This window comes from Dreissena polymorpha, unplaced genomic scaffold (genome assembly GCF_020536995.1).
Source record: "Dreissena polymorpha isolate Duluth1 unplaced genomic scaffold, UMN_Dpol_1.0 chrUn009, whole genome shotgun sequence".
Taxonomy (NCBI): domain Eukaryota; kingdom Metazoa; phylum Mollusca; class Bivalvia; order Myida; family Dreissenidae; genus Dreissena; species Dreissena polymorpha.
In genome coordinates, this window is record NW_026273323.1 from 826,545 (window position 1) to 843,923 (window position 17,379).

The 17,379-nt window shown below is 34.6% G+C and overlaps 1 long non-coding RNA gene across 2 annotated transcripts; it reads left to right on the top strand.

Annotated features, from left to right (window-relative positions):
• Positions 1-214: 214 nt before the first annotated feature.
• On the top strand, positions 215-17,118 carry LOC127863461 (uncharacterized). 2 transcript variants are annotated; one of them, XR_008041063.1, is made up of 2 exons: positions 215-442; positions 16,151-17,118. It is a non-coding gene; the product is annotated as an uncharacterized LOC127863461 (long non-coding RNA). The 2 variants fall into 2 exon arrangements; XR_008041062.1 differs by lacking the exon at positions 215-442 and adding an exon at positions 14,573-14,917.
• Positions 17,119-17,379: the final 261 nt, after the last annotated feature.

Genomic DNA, 17,379 nt, shown 5'->3' on the forward strand with positions numbered 1-17,379 from the left:
TCAGGGTTTGTTCAGGGACTGGGAGTTATGTTGCATTATAAGGAAATAAAAACTAAATCATGAACAAGTTTATACGAATAGTGTACATTCATAATGTAAATAATAATATACATGCTTATAAAAGTAAAACAATTAATTTGTGAAATATAACACATTTGACAACTAAGATTTGATTCAAATTATTTTTACATTCAATTAGTGAAGTTTTACGTTGGCGCAAAAAATCTCAACGCACAGTTTCACATGGCTCTACAGTAATAAGAGTACCGGGGTATATGGGCTATATGAATGGTGTTGAACACTTCCCAATACACGATACGTATAATCAATGAGCACGTAGAACTCCCATAGATAGCTGTCAACCAAATGCCTTCATTTAACTATCGGGATTTGTCTCAATACAGTGTGTGTATTTAAATATCATGTGGCTTACACGGTAAATGTAAGTAATCGTTTTCTTTTTAATAGTTAATTGTGATTAAATATATTGTATTTCTAGTATGTTTGATGGCTGTTATGTTAGCGTTGAACTTCCTTAGGTTAGCGTGAACCTTTGAATGCATGATCAGTGTTAAATTACATTTAGATGTATTTCCTTAAAACAGACTTACACACTTAAGTTAGTTGCATGTTTAAAGGGCAATCTAGCCAGGCAGTATAATATTTTGAGTTTATCAAATAAAATTATATAATATATATTCATTATATTTATACTCAAATGAAAACATATGTACACGTATATTGGCTTTAATAACTGTATTTAAATATTGTATCAGGATGTCGTTATCTTGACAATTGATGGCGATTTGATTATAATTATAAGCAATATTTAATTGAAGCGCCTGATAAAGCTGAATGTGCATATTTGTGTAAAATTCGCCAGTAATTTAGATGCATTTATGTTTGGCGGATCAAACCAATATTTACTTGTATATGGGGTTAATCTTGATTCGGTAAGTTTAAACATTAAATGTATATTATAATCGTACAGTGTGATCACATTTAGGTATATCTAAAATAAGAAATATAGCGCGTCGTTTACTTCCGAACAACATCCACTTTGTATTTGGTTGACTTGTATCACACGCGCTTCTCACATAGGCGACCCGGGATGAATGCCCGCTCCCGGCCATTGTGAGGTTGGTTGGTGGTCAATATATATCGGACAGGAGGGATCCTGAGACCCCGAAAGGCGCAACGCCGCACCAAATTAAATGTTTGTCCATTAAAAGTGAATCGCTAGAAATTGAAACTATATTCCAAAATTCGTCTCAACTTTCTTAAGTCTAACAAGTAAATAATAAAAAAAGTTCTGTGCACACTAAGTGTCCTCACATAATGCAGCCTTAGGCGCTGGAAGACCATATAATTTGGAAATTCAGGTTGTATTTGTTTATACTGACATTAAATTATAATAATTCTGTCAAACGGTAGTCTTCATGTTGACGTGCAATTTGTCAATGGTTCGTTCATGTATTACTGGTCCGATATTAAGTCACTCTGGCTTTGACTAATCTAACAAAATAGTCATAATTATAAATTAAATGGTGATACCAGTTATACCAGGTTTAAACCGATTGTCTTCCTACTTTTGTTCGAACAGACACAAATCGGTGCGAACCTGTCGACGTTAGGTTTATTTTTATGTCCCTATTATATTAGCTCATGTGATGACAGCTGTGTTATGAACCAATTCCGTTTACTGGTAAGCCAAAATTAGCTATGGCTTCGTGCAATAAAGTCCATATACTAGTATGTGTATTGAATCCCAGCTAATGGCGTCGAACTATTCAACGAAAGTTAACATAGTATAATCATTTGAAATCAGCATATGAAGTAAAAAAAAAAAATATGTTGACTCTGATCGATATGATTGAACTCACATTTTTATCAAATGAGCCTTGTTCTGAGAAAACTGGGCTTAATGCATGTGCGTAAAGTGTCATCCCAGATTAGCCTGTGCAGTCCACACAGGCTAATCAGGGACGACACTTTCCGCCTAAACTTGATTTTGGGTAAGGAGGGACTTCCTTGAAACCAAAAATACCATAAAAGCGGAAAGTGTCGTCCCTGATAAGCCTGTGCGGACTGCACATGCTTATCTGGGACGACACTTTACGCACATGCATTAAGCCCAATTTTATCAGAACAAGACACATATTAAATTAAGCACGTACGCATACAAATCGTTGATGAAGTCTACATAGTATTAAACAAGAGATTGTATGATATCATTTTAAACACTTTATATTATCATCACATTGTCATAAGGTAGAATATGTATATTTCCCGTATGATCATACTGACAGAAAATTATAAAATGTGGCTGCCCAAAGCAAAAAATGTACATTGAAATACGAACTACATGACTTCTTCCGGCACGAACTTTCTCATAGGTTTTACGATTTCATTTTTTAACTAAGTATTCTAAACTATTAACATTCATAATACATAAAAGGCAGCTTATCGTATCATCACACAAAACATTGATAAACACTAACAGGTTCCTTAAAAGACTTAGTGTAACCCTTTAAGGCTTGAAAACAACACCTTTCTCTAAAAGGGCACGCGTCATATACTACCAGTGTAGCTATCAATGACAACTGGAAATATGGCATGAATTTACAACATTCAATGTAGCTCCTGGCGCGAAGCCTGGTTTGGAGCTACACCGGTCGTTTATGACATACGATCCATTTACGCGTGACGCATGTCAAATGTATATTGTAATTGAAAGGAAATCATCTTATCTATATAATATTTAACTCCAATGTAATTTCGGATTGCAGAACATTATTTCTTCGGTATAGAGGATGCTAAAACATTATTAGCAACATAAAAGAATGCTTGCGGATTTTTTTGTTGCATGAACATCGATTTCTGTGAATTGATCGTGTTTTACAATATCAGGTAAAAACCAACTACTAATGATACTAATGATACTAACAGATGGTACAACATGCACTAGAATTCGAACTTTTACATGGCTTTTCATAACCGAAAGTCTCAAAGAGGGGCATTCAACTAGAATTGTCTCAATGTTTTCTTTAGAAAAATATTAAATAAAATGAAAACATAATTTGTTTATCAACAATCAATTTAATAATGCTTACTGAAAGCATTATACCTATAATGTTTGACTTTCTAGTTCGATTAGGTGTTCAAGAGTTCACGCAAGTGTCACAGTTTGTAAAGCTAAATAAACTTTTAAATACACTTGCATGTATACTTACTTACTAACTTACTTACTTATACCATTTATATTGATACAAGAGCGACTTTTATAAGGATTTGAAAGGATTAACAGCCCAATTACGAAACGCATTGAAAGTTTAACTACTAGTACGCCTTAAAACAAGTCTGATTTTACGTACCAAAGTTTTAAGACGATGGTGTCAGGATCAAGCTTTGGGTATGCACAAGTTATATCGAAGTCGCCATATCGAAGTCGCCGTTTTAGAACATTGGTACTCAAATTTCGATTGCTTCAGTTGTACTTTGATTAGTGCTATTTTAGGTGCACACAATAAATTGTTACTGTAGAATGCTTTGAATTTGCGAGTTTACATTTATTTTCGCCTTTCTCTCTCATAAGATCATTTTTATTAATTGGCGAAGTCATGAATCCGGTTTGTGATTTTGACGCAAAAATAAGAGTAAAAGAAAAAATAGAGAATTTTTATTTATTCCATATAAACATTTCACGACGTAAACTAGCGCTGTTACTGTTTTGCAATTGTTTATGTTTTGGAGTATGGACAACAAAATCGGATACTAACAATAGGCTGTTTACACACGCAATTGTCCCTTTTCATGCTTCTGGCTGTAGTACCACAATGACACTCTAAACACTTATACATTACTTAATATTGATATTTAGTATTTAGTCATATAGAAAGGTCGACAATTATAATATACAAACGTTTGTAACCGTTGAAGAAACTAACTAATTTGACCCATGAGCCTGCTATGTTTTACGATGCGAGTTAAGTAAACATTAAATGCAAAATGTTTTAATCATTCATGAAGTGACAGGATTATAAGCCATTAACTGTTACTCCTTCTTTTTAATTTCTTTCAGCAATATGAATAGCATTTCCCAACGCTATTTCGTGTTTATTTGGTTTTTGTTTAAGTAAATCTGGATAGTTAACTGCCATAATATGAATTATGAAAGTATTATTCCCTTAAGGCATAAACGCGGTCCTTTCTTTAATTGAATTGTTATGCATCGTTGGACTTTCAATACAAAATAAAAACTGATTAGAAGAAAAAAGTTAAATATCCATTGGCTTAACGCTTTGTATTTTGTACATACTGCTATTAAACGTATACATGATTGAAGCATCCTGCATTTGCAAAATTTTGCACTATTTTATTTTTTCCCATTAAACGAAATAGGCGGTTCCAGGATTTTCGGTTTGGGTGGAGGGGGGGGGGGGGGCGTAAACTTCGATCATTTCTAATAACAGTTTTTAGGTAGTAATTTATTCATCTTTTTGACAAGATAACATAAAATGTTTCTACTAGAGAATAAAAGATTACGATGTTGTGATTTATCCACTTATTGTCAAAATTTCGCGATAAAAGATGCATCGATAGGTCTAAAATAAAGAAAACTACGACCAAGTGTAAACCCATATACAATGGATAAATAGTAGCATATCGCGGGGGTAATGGCCACATTTTGGCTTCCCAAAATATAATAATTATATTCAAAAACTGACATGAAATCTGCCGTCCATTAGAATCTCCAAGAAAATTTGCCAAAATGGACTGTTTTTGCGTGTCTTAGCAACGATATTGGCCTTTTCTGTGTCTGATCGTACCGCTGCTACAGCGATATGGAACCTGATCGTTAATGTAAATAGACAACTTTGGCGTCCAAGGTTTAATAATGTCAAAGTTTGGACGCCAAGTTTTCAACTCGGTACTTTTTCATGTTAATCGGCCAATCAGCGGCAACCATTCGGAACACATCTATATTGACTCAATATCTTAGGGAAGCCCTCTGCCAAGATTATTTTTTTTCATCCACCCGAGCAGATCCCCAAAGGATGCAAAATAATATGTCAAATGGAAATTATATTTCTCGGATATACACAGGAACCTGTCGCTTGTAAGTTTGTATCTTCGGAAAACATTGGCAGGCTTTTTGACGTATTATTAAGACAGAGCCAACCAGAACTATTAAACTCTTCATCGTCGTTAAGCTTTCTTCATCTTACCGCATCCTCTCAAGATTCGATAAAAAATTCCGAAGATTACGAGACACTTGTGGAAGGTTCCAAAACATTCCGAACCATTGCCGATTTTAAAACGCCCCGAAACCGTCCCAAATAAAACATTTGGCGTCCAAATTAAAAAACTTTCAAAGTTCTGCAGTGTTGCGGAGTTCTTCAATATTTAAAAAGTTATGTTCTCAGACCGTTAAGAAATGAAACCAAAATTTTGCCGAATTTGCTATTTTGAATGATTTGGGAGCCGTTTGAAATGTATGTTTTTAATGCTTTAATACGAAACTAATGTTGTGTGTATGTAGTAAAACAGGAATTGTAAGTTGTTCTTGTTTTGATGTATGTATACTCGAAGTAGTTGAATGCTACATCTATAAATATATACACAGCAGCCTGTAGATTTTTCCGACTTCCCCCGCCCACCCCCTCCTCCGGCAATCAGTTTTCTTTTTTTCATGTTTGGATTGTACATCCCATTTATTATTAAAGAACATTGTGTCCTTGAAGGGTCATACATCCATGTTGCGTACTGAACGACCGTTTTGTTTAAACATTTGCCTTTCAACAAAGTATTGCACTAAACGACAATGTACCTTTAAGGGGTTGCCTTTCTCCAATGTTTTATATTTAACGACACTTTACCATTGAAATCCGGCTTTGTAGTTTAAAAACCAAAGTAGATTTTAAATTCAGTTAAATATAAAGTGACTAGACTACATTTGCTTTGATCATCCAATGGCTCGTGGCTGCATTTGCATGACGGCGTCATTAATAAAGAAAATGTCATAATATACTGGCTACAATTTATACAAAGAACACTGATGTTCAGCAAATGCTTATTTTTAATAATATCTTATAACCACAAATGTCCTTAATAACTTTGTAGCTTCATTTGATATAATGCAGTTTCAGTTTTCACTACCACTAACTTTAATATAATGGGAGTATTTAACATAGAAAGCGAGTGTAAATTACATGTTGGATAATTAAAAAAAAATCAATTAAATATTGAAATTCAAATAGTCACATTAAATGTATAGTATGTAAAGTATAATTATGTTAATTCAATGCAAAACATATACGCTTGTTATAGATTCTTAAAGTATGAAAGTTTCTTATTGTTTTTCTCAAACATGTGTGTTTATCATTTGAGTCGCATCATGCGAAAATGGGTTTTACGCCGAATTTCGACTAGCGCATCTCCAGACCAGCATTCGCATCTGCACAGGCTGGTCGGTAGGGATGCTGTCCTCTGTTAAGTCACGCAAGGTTTTTGGTCACATTAACGGAAAGGGGAAGCTCCTGACCAAACTGCTCGGATTTAGGCTGGTCTGGAGCTACGCTGGCCGCGTATGACATACGACCCATTTGACGCGGTTCATTTTGCTTGTGGTAACGAAATCTCAAAATTTAAGTTTAAGTGCATAAACGTTTTGCATATATGTCTCTTTGTACTATTACGTAAAACACGTGATGCCTGTTCATGCAATATATTGGTCGAAAGCATTTATTTAGAGTATAATAAACATTAAAGAAAACCATGGTAAGTACATTAATGACGAATCGTATAAGGTTAAGATCCGATAAATAAATCGTTTAATATTATAAAACCCGCTGAATGTTGCGTTTAATATAAACATGTCTGTTTGCTTTGTTTGGCTTCCTACATACATAGAGGTAAGTCTGCCCGTTTAAATAACAGACTGAACAGTGTCGTCCTTCTGTTAGATAGTATCACCGCCAGCTCGCTATAAGTACCTATGTCACCGCTATAATGTTACATATAGTTGACAGACGCGGTGATTTACCTATTGTTACGAACGAGGGCCAGTCGGTGCTAATGCAAAACCCACTAGTTTTGTTTTTGTCATACTGCTTTTTTGTAAGGTTGTACCTCAATGAATAGACAAAAACCAGTTTGCACGAAAATAAAACTACCATCCTAGATATGCGACGTTTATGTATAAAAGCCAAGTTTTAATTGAGAAAATGGTTTAATATTAATGTTTATATACATCTATTGGTGCTATTTTATTTTAATATCATATCCGCTGGAGGCATTTTTGTACTCAAACAAAATAAGTAAAATGACTAGACAAAAGAGGTTTGAACAGTGTGATAATACGTGTGAAAAGTGTGAAAAGTGTGAAAAGAGGTAAGAACAGTGTTTTAAGAGGTGTGAAAAGTGTGCTAAAAGTTATTAATAATATGACATAAGAAGTGTGAAAAGTGTGATCAGAGGTGTGAGCAGTCTGATAAAAGTGTGAACATTGCGATAAAAGGTATGTTAAGTGTGATAAGAGTGCGCAATGTGTGCTAAGAGGTAGTAACCTAGTGGAAATAGGTGCGCAATGTGTGTTAAGTGGTAGTAACCTAGTGGAAATAGGTACGCAATGTGTGATAGGAGGTAGTAACCTAGTGGAAATAGGTACGCAATGTACGCTATGTATGATGCGAGGTAGTAACCTAGTGGAAACAGGTACGCAATGTGTGATACGAGGTATTAACAGCGTGATGAGGTGAATACAAATATTCGTGTTTCAAGAGGAAGCAAAAGCTGTGTGAGCCAAGAACACATTTTCGTTTCTGTTTTAGAGAAATAAATCACACGTATCTATGGTTCAAATCATTGGAAAAAAGTGATCATATTAAATTGTTTCCATGGAATGTAACTGATTGAAAACAACCTAAAAACACTATAACTTAAGAACAACAAATATAACTACACAAACAGTATCTCAATATGCATTTGCAGTAATAGCACACCAAGATGAATTATAGCATGCCAAATGTTTAAAGAGGGGGATAAAACCATAAATACCATAACTACCTACATCGTCAGAACCTCTACGACCACTCCAATCACCACCAGCAATATTTCATCATCGATTCATCATCATCACAATCGTTGGACCATTAAACCGTCATTGTAAGATAGGTTGTGTTAACATTTTTAACGTGACCATCTCTTAATTGTGACCAATCGCAGACAGATGCGCCGAACTATATGTCTAGTCATGTTGCTGTTATAATGTATAATGTTTTGCAGTATTCATTTAATACGAATAACGTCTATATTTTTAAAATGTTGAATCATAGTTAATTCAATGTATTCTGAAAATATTCATGCATTTTCTTTCCTAAACATTTCTTTTTATATGACATATGAAGTTATATATTCATACCACTTTGATAATCAATCACATACAATATCAAATAAACTCTGCTTTTGTATCATGTATGTATTGATTTAATTACTTTGGGCTTTGTCTTATACATATGCATTTATAGAACACACACATTTGAGATTGTTAAACATTAACTCTCGATGCGCGTGTGTATCTACCGAGTTCCATTTGTACATGAACATAAATGAAACAAGCTATTAAAATAAAATCTTAAAACCATTTACTTAATCATGTTATATGTTTTCTGAAATTTATAGCGCATGGACATTAAACACTTTCGACACATGTAATAATTCACATATCACTGTCTGTGTGTGCCTTTTTTCTACGGCAATTGAATGTAATTGAATTAATTTCGTTTTAATTTAAAAAACCACAACAACAGTTTATTACTCTTTCATTTTAAACTACTTAATAAATGACACACTTTTCAATTAATACAGTTTAATGGTTATATAAAAACGATTCCACTTCACTGATTAAAAGATCAAATGGGAGGCTATATTAATTACTTGTCATGTATGCAATTTGTGAAAAATAATTTTTAATAAATGCTGATGTGCAATTTATACGGTGTTATTATTGCAAATTATGTTTACAAAAACACACCATTTTAATATTGCAGAGACACATAAATAAATAATGTGTGCACCTTATATTAAAGATATCTGCGCTTTAAGAATGAAAAATATGTTTTCACGGTGACTTGTTTTGCAATATTTTTAAATTACACGCGATAACCTCTGCGCATTTTGCACAAAGTGTAATTCTATGAATACATTTCAAATATGGCGACACTGTCAATATTATGTTCCGTGGTTTCATTGAAAGCCAATATAAAACGCAAAAAACAATGTCGACTTGTAATTTGATTATAGATCTTGCAACGAAACTCTATTGATTCTTACTCGATAAAGATTATTGCCGTGTTTTCAGATTTCCTGATAACGAAAGTCAAACATGGCTTCGGCGCTAAATGAAGATTAGATTCCTAGTCGCAAAGCTAAGACAACAAATTCATTTGTCGATACTATGCTCATTATATTCTTGTTGCGCTTGTTTTATATGATACAATATTTGTTGCTTATTGATTGCATGATCGATTTATTTTTAAAAAACATATAGATCGGATTAACACTGATAAAATATTTCTTATAAGAAACACAGAAATATTAATACGAGTACGATATTCGGTTGATTTTAGTGTTTTTTAGCTCGGCGTTTTCGGAGAAAACCCGAGGTATTGTCATAGCCAGCTCGTCGTGTCGTCCGCCGTCCGACGTCCGCCGTCTGACGTCCGCCGTCCTCCTTCCGCGTCGTGCTAAAACCTAAACATTGGCTCTAAAATCAAAGTGCTTCCACCTACAACTTTAAAACTTCATATGTAGATGCACCTTGATGAGTTATACACGCCACACCCACTTTGGGGTCACTAGGTCAAAGGTCAAGGTCACTGTGACTTCAAAAAATTAAATTCTGACAAGCTTTAATTTATTCAAAACTGCACCCGTAGCCGAGCGTGGCACCCGTTATGCGGTGCTCTTGTTTTTAATCACATAACATTGTCCCTTCATCAATTGTGAACTTACCACATGCTCTCCGACCTATGTTTAAGCACCTATTATTTCATTTATTATCTACATCAACCCTGTAAATGAGTCACCGTGCTGCTTAAGGAAGGAAAAACTTGGCCTCGTTTTACCGGCACATTTGCTGTTCTTATGCATTTTCTTCCTCGATTACCAATCATCGTGCAATTGCGTATCAGGTAAATAGTTTTTGGATTGGTTCCAAATTTTCAATTGAAACTGATTACAGCCAGAGCTCAGGACAATCTTAAGTGTAAAGTGCAGGTTGAATTAGTCATCCCGTCAGTCTTTAAGGGGAACATGTATATGAATCGCAATGTAAGATTGCACTGCAAAATATTGTTGTACTAAACAACATTCAGTTTCCGTCCATTGTGCGTGGCGGTTCTTGGTTCAGAAAAAAATATTTCGGAAAATATAAGACAATTTAGACATATTTGATTCAATAAATGTTTAAATATTTGTTCACACACATGTTAAATTAAAACAGTTGATCACTTTTCTATTTTTATGTGCTTGTACCAGACACTGGATTCTCTTGAAAAAAAAAAACACACGCAAAAATGACAGTTTTACTAGACCTATTTAAGAATGGGTTATTTGATGTTATCTACATTCACAACAAAAGCTAATTTAAATATCAGAATACACATTTTATAAAGTAGAAGCTACAAAATTATCCTCAAACTTTATTATATTTGAACATTTTAAGTCGAAACCCCGTTGCTGTGTTACAAAACAAACTTGATGTCGAAGAAAAAATGATAAATTTAGTCACAGGCTTAAGGTATGACAACCTTTATACTGTGAAAAGTGTTGAGTTATGTGTCTTATCTCAAACGGTTTCTTGTGTGCAAGTCCTTGTGCATTTTGGCTATCATGGAGCAATTTGTCACAGTGCTGACTAATACATTCGTTGATTTGTTATCGGTAAGCGATTGGTTTTCATGTCTGATGTATTATACTTAGAAATCAACTAAAATATAAAATACTTCCGTATCATTGGACTAGAGCAATGTGTACCTATTAAGATCTCGTGCAACAACAAAAGAGTGAATTATAAATGAACTGGTAGAACCAGGTTCGTGATGTGGTCAATATATATCAAGCAGCTCTAATCGATTAACTGATAAAGCTCTTCGTATGACTAAATTTCCCAAATATATTCTATCTGGAAAACATGTATTTTCCAACGCCAGATTGGCTCTGTGCTAATCGTCACATATTATGGACATACAGTTGACATCTGTCCCCTTTGTTGTTTCATATATACGTATATTTACCGAACGTATCCATATCTAATATCTAATCATGTTCTGATATCAACGAAAATTGCACGACCAAGATACGGCGTTCTTAGAAATCTCATTATCTTCTGATAAACACATGTAACTGTATACATCGTTATTTTTACAATCACTTGTTCTACATGCGATGTAGGTGTCCCCATTAAAAAAACAAAAATGCAATTTAAATAAAAAGTACTTACGTTTATTTCCACAGTTGACACGAATACTACTTTGCGATGATGGCTTGCAATGTTTATCTATATAAGGTTTCGAACGTTCTTAAATGACTATTCATCAGCCTGTAGTAGTAACTGAACGCCAAATGACCAACTGAATGTGTCATCATCACCATTATGTCAGTACATACCCCGGTAGTGCCCCCGAAACAACTGTGTACTTTATCACGGTAGTACATGATGTAGTTAATGTTCATGGTGCTTGAAATACATGTATATAAAGTGACATCGGTATATGTACCAATGAGGCTGCACGTTCTTTCTATTATGTTTCTCAATGCATCATAAAATAATGTAAAATGATGGAGTCTGGTAAAGAAAATAGACTTGGATGTTACCTTCAAGTTTTCAATTACAGTCTTTTGAAATATGTATGTGTTAGATCCATGTAGCTTTTTATATAAATGTAAGCCATGGGTAGTATAACAAGCCTTAACTGATAATGTGTCTGGAAACAATAATCAGGGCACTGAGACAACATTAATAATGTTCGTCATAGGATAAGACCCTCCGTAGGCCGATTGTCTTTCTACAGATACGACCGTCTCTTCTGAAAATTTCCACATTTTGGATTAGACCCTTTTAAGGACCTGACTATATTTAGGATAAGACCTTTCGGCGAGGCTGGCTGTTTTCGAGCCGATTTGCATGGACATCTTAATGTTTGACAATTCTCATAAATCCAGAGTCTCTATCAGTCTGTATCCAAAAACCTTTCCACCACAAGTATCAGTGTTTATGTAGAATGGATCAACATGCGTATATAAATTTCAATTAATCTTCAATTAATCTCGGAAATCCATGCATTTCGCAAATGCGACCGGACTACCTCAGATACTAAATACTGTCGATGGTTTTGCACTTTCCCTAAATACCGGTGTTTGACACAACTCATTAACAAACCAGTTATCTTGTTTTGATGATTCTATTTGTGTGTTTGTGTGCTTTCTATCTCACACGCTAGCTGAAAGTGATATTGAGTATGTGTTCCATTTACGTGCAATGTTTTCCCATACTCTCCTCGCAACAAGTCACATATTATACACCAAGTCGTTTATTCCGGATAAAATTGCTGATGACCATTGTTGGTGACCGCATCTTTTAACTTTGGCAGAAGTATGCCTTGGTCACGGTGTTCCTTTAATAGTAGCACATCTGTTAAACAGTAAACAAAGTCAGGCTCAAATTTATGTTCTATGTGTATTTGTTTTGGCTCGAATTACCATGCATTGGCAGTTATGCCATTTGTTGACACGACTGCAGCGATGCTCTTGAAACGCTCTGGTGGCTTTGATGTGACTTTAATTTATTGATTCAGTATTTTCAAAAATGCTTTTTGCTTTATATTTGTTTGAGTTAATGCCATTTTATCATTATAGCAAAAATAGACAATGTGTTCTTTTTTCCGGATGCAATTTTTAGCATTAAGTTCAATTTTTCGACTTTTGCGCAGCTCAATTTCAATGTGTAATGTATTTCGATGCTTTCAACGAGATAAATTAAGTTATGCTGCTAAATTGTTGGGATTTGTTTGTTTGATAAAGGCTTCTTGATATTGCATTTTTTTCTACAAATGCAAATTGGTAACTTGCAACGTTAAGCTTTCTTTCCCTTGTTAAAATTTACCAATCGTGATGTGTTGACGGTCTGATGTTTTTATCTGTTTACCGGTATATCTGTATGCATATAACGTTTTCTGAAAGTATTTGTTGAACTCACGAACTATGGAAATTGTATTTAATCTTCTATCATTATTAAATTACTTTCAGTGCAGTGTTTCAAGCTCAATGATTTTGCCGCGCAAATGTTTTCATGCATGGTCTTTCAGTATCTGATTATAAACATAATGTTCATACTGAATAGAATATTCGAGAATACAGTGAACCACGATTAACATGTTTGTGATTGTTGCTATACAAAGATCCGACTAACACAAGTTTGGTGTTTTGAACTTGTATATGAGTTGATTGTAATGATATTATTGATTTGGTTTCTTTTTACATATTAGCTTCATGGCGAAAATCATGGTCAAATAGGAACGAGTTGATTTTATTTATCTCGAGACTAAGAACTCTAATCAGTTGACACATTTTGTGTTTTTTTTCCAAACAGTCATTGGATATATCATCACGTCCAGTGTTTAATAATTATGGTCCTGTGTTGTGAGACACCTGACATTCACTGTGTGTTTCAGTAGAACTTTATTAGATCTAGAACGTCTGTTCACAAAGTTTTTAATGACCTTAGATAAACTTGAAGAACGAAATACAATCAATCTACTCTTGTTTGTTTTTGACATTGAAATGTTCTCAACATAATCCTTCACATACACCGTCTTAACGTCTTAACGAATACCTGCCATGAACGTTGATAGCTATACATATATGTATAGATAAGAAGGATTAGCAGTATAAATGCATGGTTTGAAACAATTACGGCTGCAACCAAATACATGATGTATTAATAGACAGACTATGTATGCTGACGTAATAGTTAAGAAAGGCAAATCAGAGGGTAGGGGTAAACAGCTTAGAAACAATAATGCCAGGGTATGATAAATCACTGAAGGTGACGATTGAATATAGGTTAATCATTTACAAAATACAAGATGCTTTATACTTAACGAGTCTGTGGTAAGTGCCAATGAACATGCTAGTATTTTGGACACATATATCAGAACAAGTCTATAAGCAAATCTTTGTTTTTTAAAGAATATTTGCGTGTAACAAATATGTAATTACGTACACACGGTTTGATCTGAGAACTTAAAAATCACCTTGGTTATGACAACTGACATGCAGTTTTAAGCGACATGGAAGCATAATTGTCAAAACAGGGAACACTATCACTTTGTCACCGCGACAAAACGGTTGTGACTGCATGAAAAACACGGACGAAAAGAACTAGTCAGCCTTTCAGATGTGACGTAAGTAAAACAATTATAAAAAAACACTAAAAAAATGCAGGAAAAATTAAAATTTAAGAACACACATATTGTTGTGGTCTCTTTTATCCAATACATGCAGAATAAATGATTGCAAACCTCGATGTACCCGGGATGCGTTCCGCGGTTGCGGGCCTGTCGACGCTGATTTTGGTTTTCTTATCTACGCGACAGTAGGTTTTGTTTGTTAAAAGCAAATATAATCTTGACAAACAAACGCTTTTTATATCGCCTAAAACCCTCCTTCTGCGGTAAACATTCGGTTTGAATAGACACGCTGGAGGTTGATTAGGGACATCATATCGTAATCTGACTTTCGCACAGCTGCGTGTTAACGTGCGACAAATTATATTTTGATTTAGAAATTAAGTTGAATATTCATTATATTGACTGTAGTGATTCATATCGTTGAAACTTTCGAGATTACTAGTAAGGTACGGCAATATTTTGTTACTGATTTGCTATTTTTTGTTTAATTTTTGTATTTGATTGTTATTTTAAATACACCTACAAGATTTCGCATCAGACAAACTATATGATATGACATATTACATTGCCTTTGGATCCGAATGAGACAATATCTACAGTTATGCATGTGAATTTCTGCAACATGTCGCATTTTCTTAATGATTGTGACAAATGTGTAAGATTTGACTTTTTCCCCGACAAAACCTCAACATTTTGCTTTTAATTGAATGCTTGAACTTCCCTTTCGCCAAAGGATCACGCTTTTTGCATATTTGGTATGATATCGGCTTTCATTCGGATAGAAAATGCGCATAGTATATACATGTAATAGGATTATGTGGCTTCATTCATAGCAAGTGTTATTATTCAATAGGTTCGTGGTACTAAAGAAGGATTATTAATTCATTAGCTTTTGCAAGTTTTAATACCCAACAACTGGCTTCGCAGCTACTATATACTGCTAAAAAATGTATAAACTATGAACATATTTGTTTTCGATATTTCTTACACATGCGACATAAGTATTCAATAAAACCATGCAGTTTCACAATTAAATCCCACATAGCCTAAGCATAAATAGCAACATAGCAAATATAGCATCCTAATCATATATTATGCATTCATAAATATTATGTGATATAATTACGGTATTGTTTTTATCGTTGTACTTCGTTTCTGTTGTTCGTGTTTGTGTTGTTATTGTTACAACAGCGACAGCAGCTGCCGCAGCTTCAGTAGTATAAGGAATAATGATAATGTTTGGTAGATCCTGTACTCGTGTGCGTAATATCAGGTGTGCTTATCTTCAAACGGAGTATCACATAAATTGGTTGCTCGATATGGATTTTATTGACAAATCGATTGCTATTGCGTGCATTTCAAAAGTTAAACTCACGGTGGTTTATAGGATCAAGTGTTTTACAATGACCTGATACAGGTACATAATCGAAACTTTCACCGAGAATGATGTTCGTGTTACGGTTCTCAGTTTCTTAAGACGACTCATGTTCCTTTTTCGAAATCGCATATTGTATATTTTTAATTATTGCAACGGTATAACACAATATCACGGGTTGTGTTTTCATGTAAAATACACGTTTGCTTCATATTCCGTTCGAACTTACTAATATACATTACATGTGAGGAGACAATCCGATATCAAACATTTGTCTCTAAGTGAATGATTGTTATATTTTCAGGGACGCAGCTAGACCTATCTGTGCATTGGTTAGATCCCAGGTCATCATGTGACACGTACACGGTGTACTATTGTGGAGGCTGATTATTCAGTTTACTGCTGAAACATTTACTCGGAGTGTCGTCTGGGTACGAAACTGCGTTGGAACAAAATACTAATGATTTACTCAGAATTATTAAACAAATAAATAGGTCTTTTTTATTTTGGTTGAACCATATCCGACTTTATTTTTTTTTATTAAGCTGGTACTGTGCAAGATATTTTGAGTCGTGTGTGGATTGTATTTTATTGGATGACTTTTACTTGAAACAAAATTAGCAGCTTAAAATGTCTTGGTTAAAATTCTGGGGAAAGAAATCCTCAAAGAAAGCGAGGGCTGATCTCGCGAGATCTGAGTCATTTAAGGAGGAAAGCGGCGTGCAGACCGAAACCGAAAAGGAAAAGAACGCGAGGCTACGACACACTATGTCGATTTCCAGGTCAGGACGGTTCAAACAGAAAAACAAACAACGGTCCGGAATCTTAGACAAACCGGAATTCTTTGAAAACGGTGTTGGTGGTGAAGGCCAAAAGGAGAATAATGGGAATGCAAATGGACAATCGGGAACTGTGGGCGATCTCGATAGTGCCGTCGTCAGATCCACGAATACAAATAATAATAGTCAGTACAATGGAAGTGCAAACTTTGCTAGTGCTCACGAGAACAAAAGGACTCCGCCAAGCACCTGCCGAGAGGTGTCAACGCGTCAACCAATCACCGCGCGTCATTTTGAAGGCCAACATACAGTACTGTGATTTGAAGTGTGCTTGATTAGTTGATATAATATGATAAGTTGCTTTGTACAACATTTAAATTTGCGCGGTTAACACGTATTTATATTTTTATGGCACGAATGCTTGTGCGAGAAAATTGTTTCAAAAGCAAGTCGCGTGGTCACTTGAATGAACAAAACGAAGGAAAAACAAGGAGAGATACGTTTGTTTTTTATTTTAAAACCTTTTATTGTGTTCTTTTACACCTGATTTTAATGAGGTTTTGTTGCCATTCCATAGCTTAGTGATTCAGTTCATACAATATCAAATAAACTCTGCTTTTGTATCATGTATGTATTGATTTAATTACTTTGGGCTTTGTCTTATACATATGCATTTATAGAACACACACATTTGAGATTGTTAAACATTAACTCTCGATGCGCGTGTGTATCTACCGAGTTCCATTTGTACATG